Source organism: Somniosus microcephalus, unplaced genomic scaffold, assembly GCF_052327205.1.
Source record: "Somniosus microcephalus isolate GS21.2 unplaced genomic scaffold, FLI_Smic_1.0 unresolved_chr8, whole genome shotgun sequence".
Classification (NCBI taxonomy): domain Eukaryota; kingdom Metazoa; phylum Chordata; class Chondrichthyes; order Squaliformes; family Somniosidae; genus Somniosus; species Somniosus microcephalus.
Genome location: NW_028225186.1, coordinates 30,160,063 through 30,175,391, shown reverse-complemented (window position 1 = coordinate 30,175,391; position 15,329 = coordinate 30,160,063). Strand labels below are relative to the sequence as shown.

The 15,329-nt window shown below is 46.9% G+C and overlaps 1 non-coding gene across 1 annotated transcript; it reads left to right on the top strand.

Moving 5' to 3' along the window:
* Positions 1–2,071: 2,071 nt before the first annotated feature.
* trnar-ucu (transfer RNA arginine (anticodon UCU)) lies at positions 2,072–2,165 on the top strand. The gene is made up of 2 exons: positions 2,072–2,108; positions 2,130–2,165. It is a non-coding gene; the product is annotated as a tRNA-Arg (tRNA).
* Positions 2,166–15,329: the final 13,164 nt, after the last annotated feature.

Sequence of the window (15,329 nt, the reverse complement as noted above, 5' to 3'; positions counted from 1 at the left end):
AGTCTTCCACATTGTTGGATAGATGCCAGTGTTGCAGCTGTACTAGAACAGCTTGGCTGGAGCACAAGTCTTCAGAATGATAGCCGGGGTGTTGTCAGGGCCCAGAGCCATTGCTGTATCCAGTGTGCTCAGCCTTTTGTTGATATCACGTGGAGTGAATCGAATTGGCTGAAGACTGGCTTCTGTGATGCTGGGGACCTCAGGAGGAGGCTGATATGGATCAGGCCAGGTGGTCCGTCTAGCTTCATTTTTAATATTTTGTTTCATAGTGGTTTGTTACAACTGAGTGGCTTGCTAGGCCATTTCAGAGGGCAGTTAAGAATCAACCTCATTGCTATGGGACTGGAGTCACACAAAGGCCAGACCAGGTAAGGACGGCAGATTTCTTTCCCTGAAAGACATTAGTGAACCAGATGGGTTATTACGACAATCCGATAGTTTCATGGTTACCATTACTGATTCTAGTTTTATTTGGGGGGTGAGGAGAAATAGAGAAGGAGGAGCCTCGTGTGGAGACCAGTTCGTGCAAATGGACTGTTTCTGTGGGGCAGACTCTATAATATTATGTAACACCCGTTTTAATCAGACACAGAATGATCCGGGACTGACAGCACATCCCTTTTAAACAGACACAGAATGACCAGGGACCTACAGCACATCCCTTTTAAACAGACACAGAATGATCCGGGACTGACAGCACATCCCTTTTAAACAGACACAGAATGATCCGGGACTGACAGCACATCCCTTTTAAACAGACACAGAATGACCAGGGACTTACAGCACATCCCTTTTAAACAGACACAGAATGATCCGGGACTGACAGCACATCCCTTTTAAACAGACCCAGAATGACCAGGGACTGACAGCACATCCCTTTTAAACAGATACAGAATGACCAGGGACTTACAGCACATCCCTTTTAAACAGACACAGAATGATCCGGGACTGACAGCACATCCCTTTTAAACAGACACAGAATGGTCCGGGACTGACAGCACATCCCTTTTAAAGAGACCCAGAATGACCAGGGACTGACAGCACATCCCTTTTAAACAGATACAGAATGACCAGGGACTGACAGCACATCCCTTTTAAACAGACACAGAATGATCCGGGACTGACAGAACATCCCTTTTAAACAGACTCAGAATGACCCGGGACTGACAGCACATCCCTTTTAAACAGACACAGAGTGATCCTGGACTGACAGTACATCCCTTTTAAACAGACACAGAATACTCCGGGACTGACAGCACATCCCTTTTAAACAGACACAGAATGATCCGGGGCTGACAGCACATCCCTTTTAAACAGACTCAGAATGACCCGGGACTGACAGCACATCCCTTTTAAACAGACACAGAGTGATCCTGGACTGACAGTACATCCCTTTTAAACAGACACAGAATAATCCGGGACTGACAGCACATCCCTTTTACACAGACTCAGAATGACCCGGGACTGACAGCACATCCCTTTTAAACAGACACAGAGTGATCCTGGACTGACAGTACATCCCTTTTAAACAGACACAGAATAATCCGGGACTGACAGCACATCCCTTTTAAACAGACACAGAATAATCCGGGACTGAAAGCATGTCCCTTTTAATCAGACACAGAATTATCCGGGACTGACAGCACATCCCTTTTAAACAGACACAGAATGATCCGGGACTGACAGCACATCCCTTTTAAACAGACACAGAATAATCCGGGACTGACAGCATGTCCCTTTTAAACAGACACAGAATAAACCGGGACTGACAGCATGTCCCTTTTAAACAGACACAGAATGATCCGGGACTGACAGCATATCCCTTTTAAACAGACACAGAATAAACCGGGACTGACAGCATGTCCCTTTTAAACAGACACAGAATGATCCGGGACTGACAGCATGTCCCTATTAAACAGACACAGAATGATCCGGGACTGAAAGTAGACCCCTTTTAAACAGACATGGAATGCTGCCTGACCTGCAGAGTGTTTCCAGCATTTCATCTGTTTATATTTCAGATTTCCAGCATCAACACTATTTTGCTTTTGTAATAGAGCTTTACTTAATTGGCTCTGTGGCGCAATGGATAGCGCATTGGACTTCTAGTTGGCACGACAAATTAAGATATTCAAAGGTTATGGGTTCGAGTCCCACCAGAGTCGGATTTTGGGTCAGGGTTCGATGGTTCCTCCACTGACCGTACATTTTGCAGTAAATCGGTAATTCAGAAAAGGGAAACGACCGCCCCGACACTTTCCCTCTGAGTCCTCTCAACCCCTGAGTCAGTTGCACAGGAGCAGGAGGAGGCCATTCAGTCCCATGGCCGTTTTACATAGGAACAGGAGGAGACCATTCAGTCCCATGACCCTTTCACACAGGAACAGGAGGAGGCCATTCAGCCCCTTTAGCCTGTTATACAGGAACAGGAGGAGGCCATTCAGCCCCTCGAGCCTGTTACACAGGGACAAGAGTAGGCCTTTAACGCCTCGAGCCTGTTGCATTGGACAGGAGGAAGCCGTTCAGCGATACAAGATCTGTAAAAGAACAGTAGAACTCCATTCAGCCCCTCGAACCTGTTACATAGGATGAAGAGGAAGTAAATCAGACCCATGATCCAGTTATAAAGGAACAGGAGAAGGCAATTCAGACCAACGAGTCTGTTATAAAGGAACAGGAGGAGGCAATTCAGACCCACGAGTCTGTTTCACAGGAACAGCAGGAGGCCATTCAGCCCCTCAAACCTGCCACACATGAACAGGAGGAGGACATTCAGTCCCTCAAGCCTGCTACACTGGAACAGGAGGAGGCAATTCAGACACACGAGTCTGTTATACGGGAACAGGAGGAGGCCATTCAGCCCCTCAAGCCTGTTATACATGAACAGGAGGAGGCCACTCAGCCCCTCGAGCCTGTTATACATGCACAGGAGAATGCCATTCAGCCCCTCGAGCCTGTTACACAGTAACAGGAGGAGGCCATTCAGCCCCTCAAGCCTGTTACACAGGAACAAGAGGAGACAATTCAGACACACGAGCCTGTTATACAGGAACAGGAGGAGGCTATTCAGCCTGTCGAGCGTGTTATACAGGAAAAGGAGGAAGCCAGTCAGCCCCTCAAGCCTGTTAGACAGGAACAGGAGGAGGCCATTCATCCCCTCGAGCCGGTTACACAGGAATAGGAGGAGGCCATTCAGCCCCTCAAGCACGTTATACATGAACAGGAGGAGGCCATTCAGCCCCTTGAGCCTGTTATACATGCACAGGAGGATGCCATTCAGCCACTTGAGCCTGTTACACAGGAACAGGAGGAGGCCATTCAGCCCCTTGAGTCTGTTATACAGGAACAGGAGGAGGCCATTCAGCCCTTCGAGTCTGTTATAAAGGAACAGGAGGAGGCCAATCAGCTCCTCGGGTATGTTACACATAAACAGGAAGAGGCCATTCAGCCCATCGAGCCTATCATACAGGAACAGGAGGAGGCCATTCAGCCCCTCGAGCCTGTTATGCAGGAACAGGAGGAGGCTACTCAGCCTGTTATGCAGGAAAAGCAGGAAGCCATTCAGCCCCTCAAGCTTGTTACACAGGAACATCATGGGCAAGGAAACCTCCTGCTGATTAGCACCTACCACCCTCCCTCAGCTGATGAATCAGTGCTCCTCCATGTTGAACACCACTTGGAAGAAGCACTGAAGGCAGCAAGGGCACAGAATGTACTCTGGGTGTGGACCTCAATGCCCATCACCAAGAGTGGCTCGGTAGCAGCACTACTGACCGAGCTGGTCGAGTCCTGAAGGACATGGCTGCCAGTCTGGGCCTGCGGCAGGTGGTGATGGAACAAACACGAGGGGAAAACCTTCTTGACCTTCTCCTGACCAATCTACCTGTCACAGATGCAAAAAGTTCAACAAGTATTCATTGGCTGTAAAGCACTTTAGGATGTCCTGAGGTCGTGAAAGGCCTGTAGAAATGCAAGTCTTCCTTTTACAGCCTTCCAAGACAAAGTGACTTAACTGGCAAAGACCAGAAACAGGGACGGTTCTATAGAAAAACAATACAGATGGGTCGGTTATCTCAGTTGGTTAGAGCGTGGTGCGAATAACGCCAAGGTCGCGGGTTCGATCCCCGTATGGCCATTTATTTTTCGAGGGAAGGTTAGATTCTTAATTTTGTAATTTTTGAGCAGTTAAAAGTTTATAAAGTTTGGAAGGAAACTCACACGGGACCTACAAAGCTGCAAAATCTTAGTTCTACCGAGAGTTCATGGCCTGAAAGGTTAACCCTGTGTTTTTCTGTCCACAGATGTTCCCTGACCTGTGGAGTGTTTCCAACATTTAATGAACAATTTCAGATCCAGCATCTGCTGCATTTCGCTTTTAATTTAGCCGCAGTGTCCTCGCTTCTATTAGCAAAAGTCAAAAATAAATGTAGCTAACGGAAAATAAGCCTTGCTGTCGCTGTGAGCCTTGGTGGTTCAGGGGTAGAATTCTCGCCTGCCACGCGGGAGACCTGGGTTCGATTCCCGGCCAATGCAGGTTAACATTTTTAACAATTTATTTCAGAGCAAACACATCACATGAAACATTAATAATAAATTATCTGTTCCTGTGTAACTGGATCAAGGGAATGAATGGCCTCCACCTGTTCCTGTGTAACAGGCTTGAGGGGCTGAATGTCCTCCTGTTCCATTGTAACAGGCTCGAGGGGCTGAATGGCCTCCTGTTCCAGTGTAACAGGCTTGAGGGGCTGAATGGCCTCCTCCTGTTCCTGTGCAACATGCTCGAGGGGCTGAATGGCCTCCTCCTGTTCCTGTGTAACAGGCTCGAGGGGCTGAATGGCCTCCTCCTGTGTAACAGGCTCGCGGGGCTGAATGGCCTCTTGTTCCAATGTAACAGGCTCGAGGGACTGAATGGCCTCCTCCTGCTCCTGTTTGACAGGCTCAAGGGGCTGAATGGCCGCCTCCTGTTCCTGTTTGACAGGCTCGAGGGGCTGAATGGCCCCCTCCTGTTCCTGTTCGACAGGCTCGAGGGGCTGAATGGCCGCCTCCTGTTCCGGTTTGACAGGCTCGAGGGGCTGAATGGCCTCCTCCAGTTCCGCTTTGACAGGCTCGAGCGGCTGAATGGCCTCCTCCTGTTCCTGTTTGACAGGCTCGAGGGGCTGAATAGCCTGCTCCTGTTCCTGTTTGACAGGCTCAAGGGGCTGAATGGCCTCCTCCTGTTCCTGTTTGACAGGCTCCAGGGGCTGAATGGCCCCCTCCTGTTCCTGTTCGACAGGCTCGAGGGGCTGAATGGTCTCCTCCTGTCCCGGTTTGACAGGCTCGAGGGACGGAATGGCCTCCTCCTTTTCCGGTTTGACAGGCTCGAGGGGCTGAATGGACTCCTCCTGTTCCGGTTTGACAGGTTCGAGGGGCTGAATGGCCCCCTCCTGTTCCTGTTCGACAGGCTCGAGGGGCTGAATGGCCTCCTCCTGTTCCTGTTTGACAGGCTCAAGGGGCTGAATGGCCTCCTTCTGTTCCTGTGTAACAGGCTCGAGGGACTGAACGGCCTCCTCCTGCTCCTGTTCGACAGGCTCAAGGGGCTGAATGGTCTCCTTCTGTCCCGGTTTGACAGGCTCGAGGGGCTGAATGGCCTCCTCCTGTTCCTGTGTAACAGGCTCGAGGGACTGAATGGCCTCCTCCTGTTCCTGTTCGACAGGCTCAAGGGGCTGAATGGTCTCCTCCTGTCCCGGTTTGACAGGCTCGAGGGACTGAATGGCCTCCTCCTTTTCCGGTTTGACAGGCTCGAGGGGCTGAATGGACTCCTCCTGTTCCGGTTTGACAGGCTCGAGGGGCTGAATGGCCTCCGCCAGTTCTGGTTTGAAAGGCTCGAGGGACTGAATGGCCTCCTCCTGTTCCTATTGAACCATGCTTCAGGCACTGATGTGGCTGATGTTCCGATTGTGCCCTCTGCTGTCCCGGCGCAGAAAGAAACACAGTGCCAGTGTATAAAACCCCAAGTCCTTGTACTTTCTTTCTTTGAATCTTTCTTTCATTTCTTCCTTTTCTGTGCCATATGCTCCTTAATCTATTGTTGCTTAGTGATAGATGTGTTCATATTTGCCGGTTTCAACGTGTTCATTGCTTCTGCTGATTTGAATTGTGTCAAAAAAGTGAACTGAATTTCTCCACCTGTCTGAAGCATCCTTGGGTTCGAAGCTGTTTTGGTTTCAATCAAACAAACGCACAGATTTCTCGAACTCGCTGAGCCTTTCCTGGCCAGTATTTGTTTCTTGCTGCCTTGCATTTGGAAAGGCCCAGGCTTCATCCCCGGCCTGTGCTGAGGGAGCTGACCTGAGCCTGGGCAGCGGTTACAATTATTGTCTGTGGCCCTGTGTTAGGGAGAGGGTGAATGAGCCTGGCTTCTTGCCCACTCGCCCTGCTGGCTGTGGGCAATGGCTGAGCAGAGGACCAGTTGTGATGGGTGTCAGCAGGAGGGGAGAGGTGGAGAAGGGAAGTTGTAAAGATAACGAAAGGGGCTCCCAGCTGTGACAGATGCTGCTGCCCACAGTAGGCAGTTTGGACAGTGGGTTACCACAGCCCATGACACACACGAGCCAATCCAGCCTCCTCATGGACTGCCTTCACTTACACATCTCCTTTTTAAGATGAAACTGTCATTTCATTCATGTGACGTCTAAACCACATCCCCTCTGATTGTCATTTCAAAACCATTGCACTTACAGTCTCAGCTCAACATCGGCAAACCCCAGCAGCAAGTAGGTGAGATTTACAATCTCTTCATGATCAATGATCTTTCACAGGAACGTGTCAAATCAGTGCTATGTTGTTAAAGTCAACACAGGATGTCAAAGTCTTAGAGAGGGTGCAGAGGAGATTTACCAGAATGGTACCAGGGATGAGGGAATTCAATTATGTGGAGAGACTGGAGAAGCTGGGATTGTTCTCCTTAGAGCAGAGAGGGTTAAGAGGAGATTTGATAGAGATTTCCAAACTTATGAATAGTTTTGATAGCGTAAATAAGAAGAAAGTGTTTCCACTGGCAGAAGGTTTGGTAACCAGAGGACACAGATTTATGGTGATTGGCAAAAGAACCAGAGGTGACATGAGGAAACATTTTTTTTAAGCAGCAAGTTGTTGTGATCTGGAATGCGCTGCCTGAAAGGGCGGTGGAAGCAGATTCAATAGTGACTTTCAAAAGGAAGTTGAATAAATACTTGAAGGAAAAATATTACAGGGCTATGGGGAAAGGGCAGGTGAATGAAATTAATTGCAGTGCACTTTCAAAGTGCCGGCGCAGGGCTATGGGGAGAGAGTGGGGCAGTGTGATTAGTTTGGGATTGATTCAGGGCTATGGGGTGAGAGCGGCGCAGTGGGATTAGTTTGTGATTGATTCAGGGCTATGGGGTGAGAGCGGGGCAGTGGGATTAGTTTGTGATTGATACAGGTCTATGGGGTGTGAGTGGGGCAGTGGCATTATTTTGTGATTGATACAAGTCTATCGGGTGGGAGCGGGGCTGTGGGATTAGTTTGGGATTGATTCAGGGCTATGGGGTGAGAGCGGGGCAGTGGGTTTAGTTTGTGATTGATAAAGGTCTATCGGGTGTGAGCAGGGCAGTGGGATTAGTTTGGGATTGATTCAGGGCTATGGGGTGAGAGCGGGGCAGTGGGATTAGTTTGTGATTGATACAGGGCTATGGGGTGTGAGCGGGGCAGTGGGATTAGTTTGGGATTGATTCAGGGCTATGGGGTGAGAGCGGAGCAGTGGGATTAGTTTGTGATTGATACAGGTCTATGGGGTGTGAGCGGGGCAGTGGGATTAGTTTGGGATTGATACAGGGCTATGGGGTGTGAGCGGGGCAGTGGGATTAGTTTGGGGATTGATACAGGGCTATGGGGGGATAGCGGGTCAGTGGGATTAGTTTTGGATTGTTACAGGGCTTTGGGGAGAGAGCGGGACAGTGGGATTAGTTTGGGACTGTTACAGGGCTTTGGGGAGAGAGTGGGGCAGTGGGATTAGTTTGCGATTGATACAGGTCTATGGGGAGATAGTGGGTCAGTGGGTTTAGTTTAGTATTGCTGTGGCAAAGAACCAGAATTAACACAGTGGGCCGAATGGTCTCCTCTGCTCTGCAAATATCTATTGTTGGAGACTCCTCGGCAGCTTTTAACACACCATTTGGTGTACATTTCCTCTCCATATTCTTCTCTAAATGTTCACTGACGGTTCCTTCACAGCTACCCAGGCTCCCTGTTTTTCGTGTTAGCAGCAAATGTCGATACGTCTGCCTCCTGTACCCAAGTCCAGATTGTTGAAATAGCAAGAAGGGCAACGGTCGCAGCAGTGATGCAGGGGGGCCAACTCTTTACATCGTCCAGTCAAAAAAACACCCAATAACTACCGCACTCTGCTTCTGTCTTTTAACCAGCTTCCTGGTTTCTAGAACGGTTTCTAGTTGAGTAATAATTTAACCCATATAAGGACATAGAAACATAGAAACATAGAAGATAGGAGCAGGATTTGGCCATTCGGGCCCTCGCGCCTGCTCCGCCATTCAATGCGATCATGGCTGATCATCCAAATTCAGTACCCGGTCCCTGCTTTCTCCCCATACTCCTTGATCCCTTTAGCCTTAAGAAATATATCCAACTCCTTCTTGAATATATTTAATGAACTGTCCTCTACTGCCTTCTGTGGTAGAGAATTCCACAGGTTCACCACCCTCTGGGTGAAGAAATTCCTCCTCATCTCAGTCCTAAATGGCTTACCCCTTATCCTTAGACTGTGACCCCTGGTTCTGGACTCCCCGGCCATCGAGAACATCCTTCCTGCATCTGGTCTGTCCAGTCCTGTCAGAATTTTATAAATTTCAATGAGATCCCCTCTCATTCTTCTAAACTCCAGCGAGTATAAGCCCAATCGACCCAATCTCTCCTCATACGTCATTCCTGCCATCCCAGGTATGAGCCTGGTGAATCTTCGCTGAACTCCTTCCATGGCAAGAATATCCTTCCTCAGATAAGGCGACCAAAACTGCACACAATACTCACGATGTGGTCTCACCAAGGCCCTGTACAACTGCAGCAAGACATCCTTGTTCCTGTACTCAAACCCTTTCGCTACGAAGGCCAACATACCATTTGCCTTCTTAACTGCCTGCTGCACCTGCATGCTTACCTTCAGCGACTGCTGTACAAGGACACCCAGGTCTCGTTGCACTTCCCCTTCTCCCAATGTATTGCTATTCAGATAATAATCTGCCTTCCTGTTTTTGACACCAAAGTGGATAACCTCGCATTTATCCACGTTATATTGCATCTGCCATGCTTTTGCCCAATCACCCAGCCTGTCCAAATCATACTGGATTTTCTCGGCATCCTCCTCACAGCACACACGCCCACCCAGCTTTGTGTCATCTGCAAACTTGGAGATATTACATCTAGTTCCCTTGTCTAGATCATTATTATATATTGTGAATAGCTGGGGTCCAAGGACCAATCCCTATGGTGCCCCACTAGTCACTGCCTGCCGCTCGGAAAAAGATCCATTTATTCCAACTCTTTGTCAACTGTCTGCCAACCAGTTCTCTATCCAAGTCAATACCTTGCCCCCAATCCCATGTGCCTTAACATTACACGCTAATCTCTTATGCGGGACCTTATCGAAAGCCTTTTTAAAGTCCAAATACACCACATCCACTGGTTCTCCATTATCTATTTTACCAGTTACATACTCAAAAAATTCCAGTAGATTAGTCAAGCATGATTTACCTTTTGTAAATCCATGTTGACTTTGTCCGATCCTGTCACTGTTTTCCAAGTGCTCTGCTATGAAACCTTTTATAATGGACTCTAGCATTTTCCCCACTGCCGATGTCAGGATTACCGGTCTGTAATTCCCATTTTTATCTCTACCACCTGTTTTGAATAGTGGGGTAGCATTAGCTACCCTCCAATCTATGGGTACTGTTCCAGATTCCATCGAATGTTGGAAGATGATCAGCAATGCATCTATTATTTCTAGGGCCACTTCCTTAAGTACCCAAGGATGTAGATTATCAGCCCCTGGGGATTTATCGCCCTTCAATCCCGTCAATTTACCTAACACCATTTCCCAACAAATACTGATTTATTTCAGTTCCTCCCTTTCATCAGACCCTATAAGACCATAAGAACATAAGAAATAGGAGCAGGAGTAGGCCAATCGGCCCGTCGAGCCTGCTCCACCATTCAATAAGATCCTGGCTGATCTGATCCTAGCCGCCAATCTACTATCACAGAACCATCTCCTGAATCTAACAGAATTAGACACACGAAATAGGAGCAGGATCAGGCTACACAGCCCCTGGGCCCGCTCCGCTACCCACAGGGCCATGTCCGATCCGAACCTCGACTCATGTCCAAATTCCTGCCCGCTCCCCGTAACCCTTAATTCCCTTTACTTCTAGGAAACTGTCTTTTTCTGTTTTAAATTTATGTAATGATGTAGCTTCTACAGCTTTTTGGGGCAGCATATTCCATGGACCTACCAACATCTGAGTGAAGTAGTTCCTCCTCATCTCAGTTTTGAAAGAGCAGCTCCTTATTCTAAGACTATGCCCCCTAGTTCTAGTTTCACCCATCATCGGGAACATCCTCCCCGCATCCACCCGATCAAATCCCTTCTCATTCTTATATGTTTCAATAAGATCGCCTCTCATTCTTCTCAACTCCAATGAGTGGAGTCCCAATCTACTCATCCTCTCCTCATATATCCATCCCCTCATCCCCGGGATTAACCGAGTGAACCTTCTTTGTACTGATTCGAGAGCAAGTATGTCTTTTCTTAAGTATGGACACCAAAACTCTATGCAGTATTCCAGGTGCGGTCTCACCAATACCTTGTACAACTGAAGCAATACCTCCCTATGTTTATATTCTATCCCCCAAGCAATGAAAGCCAACATTCCATTTGCTGCACCTGCATACTATCCTTTTGAGTTTCATGCACCAGAACCCCCAGATCCCTTTGTACTTCAGTACTTTCCAGTTTCTTGCCATTAAGATAATAACTTGCTGTACGATTTTTCCTGCCAAAGTGCATAACCTCACACTTTCCAGTATTGTATTCCATCTGCCAAATCTCTGCCCACTTACTTAGCCTGTCTATGTCCCCTTGCAGGTTTTTTATGTCCTCCTCACTCACTACTTTCCCTCCCATCTTAGTATCATCTGCAAACTTTGATATGTTACACTCGGACCCCTCCTCCAAATCGTTAATATGGATTGTAAAGAGTTGGGGACCCAGCACTGACCCCTGCGGAACACCACTAGTTACTGATTGCCAGTCTGAGAATGAACCATTTATCCCAACTCTCTGCCTTCTGTTAGACAGCCAATCCTCTATCCATGCCAGAATATTACCCCCAATCCCGTGATTTTTTATCTTAAGCAATAATCTTTTGTGTGGCACCTTGTCAAATGCCTTTTGGAAGTCTAAATACACTACGTCCACTGGTTCCCCTTTATCCACCCTATATGTTACTTCCACAAAGAACTCCAGCAAATTTGTCAAACATGACTTCCCCTTCATATAACCATGCTGACTTTGTCCTATTAAATTATGATTATCCAAATGTCCTGTTACTGTCTCCTTAATAATGGACTCCAAAGTTTTACCTACCACAAACTTTAGGCTAACCGGTCTATAGTTTCCAGCCTTCTGTCTACTGCTCTTTTTAAATAAGGGTGTGACATTAGCAGTTTTCCAATCTGCCGGGACCTTTGCTGAGTCCAGGGAATTTTGGAAAATTATTACCAATGCATCCACAATCCCTACCGCCAGTTCCCTCAAGACCCTAGGATGTAAGCCATCAGGTCCAGGTGATTTATCTGCCTTGAGTCCCATTATTTTACCGAGTACCACTTCCTCAGTGATTTTGATCGTTTTTCACTCCTCCCCACCTATAGCCCCCTGTTTGTCCAGTATTGGGATATTCTTAGTGTCCTCTACTGTAAAGACTGATACAAAATATTCATTCAGTGTTTTTGCCATCTCCATATTTCCCACCATTAATTTCCCGGTCTCATCCTGTAAGGGACCAACATTTACTTTAGCCACCCTTTTTCTTTTTATATAACTATAAAAATTCTTACTATCTGTTTTTGTATTTTTTGCTAATTTACTTTCATAATCTATCTTCCCTTTCTTAATCAATCTTCTTGTTATTTTTTGCTGTCTTTTAAAGTTTTCCCAATCCTCTATCCTCCCACTAGATTTGGCTACCTTATATGCCCTTGTTTTTAGTCGAATACTATCCTTAATTTCTTTACTTAGCCACGGATGGCTGTCTTTTCTTTTACACCCTTTTCTTCTCAGTGGAATATATATTTTTTGGAAGTTGTAAAATAACTCTTTAAATGTGCACCACTGATCATGTATCGTCTTACCCTTTAAGCTATTTTCCCAATCCACTCTACTCAATTACGCTCTCATACCTTCATAGTCTCCTTTATTCAAGCTTATCACGCTTGTTTGAGATCCAACCTTCTCAACCTCTAATTGAATATGGAATTCAACCATGTTATGGTCACTCATTCCAAGGGGATCCTTTACTAGGACATTTTTAATTAATCCTGTCTCGTTACACAGGACCAGATCTAAGGTTGCTTGCCCCCTGGTCGGTTCAGTTACATACTGCTCAAGAAACCCATCCCTAATACACTCAATGAACTAATCCTCAAGGCAGCCCTGCCCAATTTGATTTGTCCAATTAATATGACAGTTAAAATCCCCCATAATTAAAGATGTTCCCTTATTACAAGCCTCAACTATTTCCTGATTGATACTCCGTCCAACAAAGTTGCAACTGTTCGGAGGCCTATAGACTACGCCCACTAGTGTTTTTTCCCCTTATTATTCCTTACCTCCACCCAAACTGTTTCATTATCCTGATCTTTTGACCCAATATCATTTCTCTGTATTACAGTGGTTCCTTCCTTTATTAACATTGCCACCCCACCTCCCGTTCCTTCCTGCCTGTCCTTCCTGATCGATAAATAACCTGGTATGTTTAATTCCCAGGCATTGTCACCCTGCAGCCATGTTTCTGTAATGGCCACAAGATCATACCCATATGCAGTTATTTGTGCCATTAACTCATCTATTTTGTTACGAATGCTACGTGCATTCAGATAGAGAACTTTCAAATATGTTTTGTGACACTTAGTTCCTGCTTTTGCCCTTTTTATTACTTTACCTTTTACTCAATACCTTCTGCCCCTTCCTGACACGCTCTGGTTTTTAATTTCCCCACTGCTACCTAAGTCTATGACCTTCTCTGTTGTCATTTTTATTATTTGCTCTCTAGGAACCTCCCCCCAACTAGTTAGTTTAAAGCCCTCTCTACAGCCCTAGTTATATGATCCGCCAGGACTCTAGTCCCAGCACTGGCCAAGTGAAGCCCGTTCCAACGGAACAGCTCCCTCCTGCCCCAATACTGGTGCCAGTGTCCCAGGAAGCAAAACCCATTTATCCCACACCAGTCTTTGAGCCACGCATTTAACTCTCTAATTTTATTTGTCCTAGCCAAATTCGCTCGTGGCTCAGGTAATAATCCAGAGATTATTAACCTTGTGGTTCCGCTTTTTAACTTGGCCCCTAGCTGAGACTCCAATACTGTACACAGAGTGTGCTGCACTGTCGGAGGCGCCGTCTTTCAGATGAGATGTTAAACCGAGGTCACGTCTGTCCTCTCAGGTGGGCGTGAATGATCCTATGGCACTATTTCGAAGAAGAGCAGGAGAGCCCTCCCCTGGGTCCTGGGCCAATACCTAATTAACATAACTAAAACAGATTATCTAGTCATTATCACACTGCTGTTTCTGGGAGCTTGCTGTGTGCAAATTGGCTACCACATTTCCTACATTACAGCAGTGACTACACTTCATTGGCGCTAAAAATTTGGGATGTCCTGAGGTCATGAAAGGCGCTGTAGAAATGCAAGACTTTCTTTTTCCCTTCTCTGGGAGCTCACCCACCACCAATGTTAGGCCGACTGGTCTGTAGTTATCTGATTTATCCCTTTCACTCTGATTGAAGAGAGTTGTTATATTGGCAACTGCAGGCATGTGGCACAACTTCCATATCCAAGGCTTAGATGGAATTTTACAGCACAGGCACAGGCCATTCGGCTCGACCTGTCCACGCCAGCGTTTATGCTCCACACTAGCCTCCTCCAACCCTACTTCATCTCACACTATCACCACATCCTTCCATTCCTTTCTCCCTCAGGTCTTATCTAGCTTCCCCTCAAAAGACATTCGCCTCAATCACTCCTTCTGATAGCATCTTCCACATTCTCACCACTCACTGGGTAAAAAAAATTCTCCTGAATTCCATTTTGGATTAATTAGTGACTATCTCATATGTATGACCCCCAGTTTTGTTCTCCCCCCACAACTAGAAATATCTTATCTCTGTCTACCCTATCGAACCCCTTCATAATTTTAAAGACCTCTATCAGGTCACCTCTCAGTCTCTTTTCTAAAGAGCCCCAGCCTGTTTAATCTTTCCTGATAGTTGAAACCTCTCAGTTCTGGTACAAAGCTTTTTTGCAGCTTCTCCAGTGCCTCTATATCCGTTTTATAATATCGGGACCAGTGCACAGGATGTTTGGAGCATTGCCCTCAAAGCCTCTGTTATCTCCTCTCTGTCTTCCCTCAGTATTCGAGAACACAGTCATCAGGTTCTGGGGCCTTTGGCACTTCAATACAAAGAGGAAGCAGATCTTAATGAGAAAATAGCCGTGGCCTGGGAGAGCCGCAGGTGATGATGGAATGGGCGAGGTATTCGAGAATGTGAGGTGTTCAGAGGAGTAAGGGGTCTTCAGGGAGCTGGTAATATCTGGACAGAAAGGAGCCTTCCGCATATCACAAATATTTAACATGGTAATGGCTTTTCAGAGCAGTGGAGAACAGAGTATCCATGGAAGCAGGTTAACTGATTTGCTTAATTTCTACTAAACTGACAATGTAAACCATCTCTGACTTTGCAGGCTGTTCTGGCAGCGACAGAGAAAAAACATCTCACACCCACAGAATTTTTCTTGAGTGAGGTCTTGCAAAACATATGAACCCTCGGACGGAAGAAGGAGGCTGTGATGTTGAGACTGAGCGTTCACTGCCTGCTGCTTCTCTGTGCCCTCTCCTGCAATGTGTTGGTGCCCACAGTCCCCGGGTACAGTTTCAATAACTGCATGCAGGATGCCAACCACAATGGTACCTTTCAGTGCGTCCACCGCTTCCTGACACAGGTCTCTAGTGCCGTGTCCGACCTCCCAGCCAGCACCGTGCAC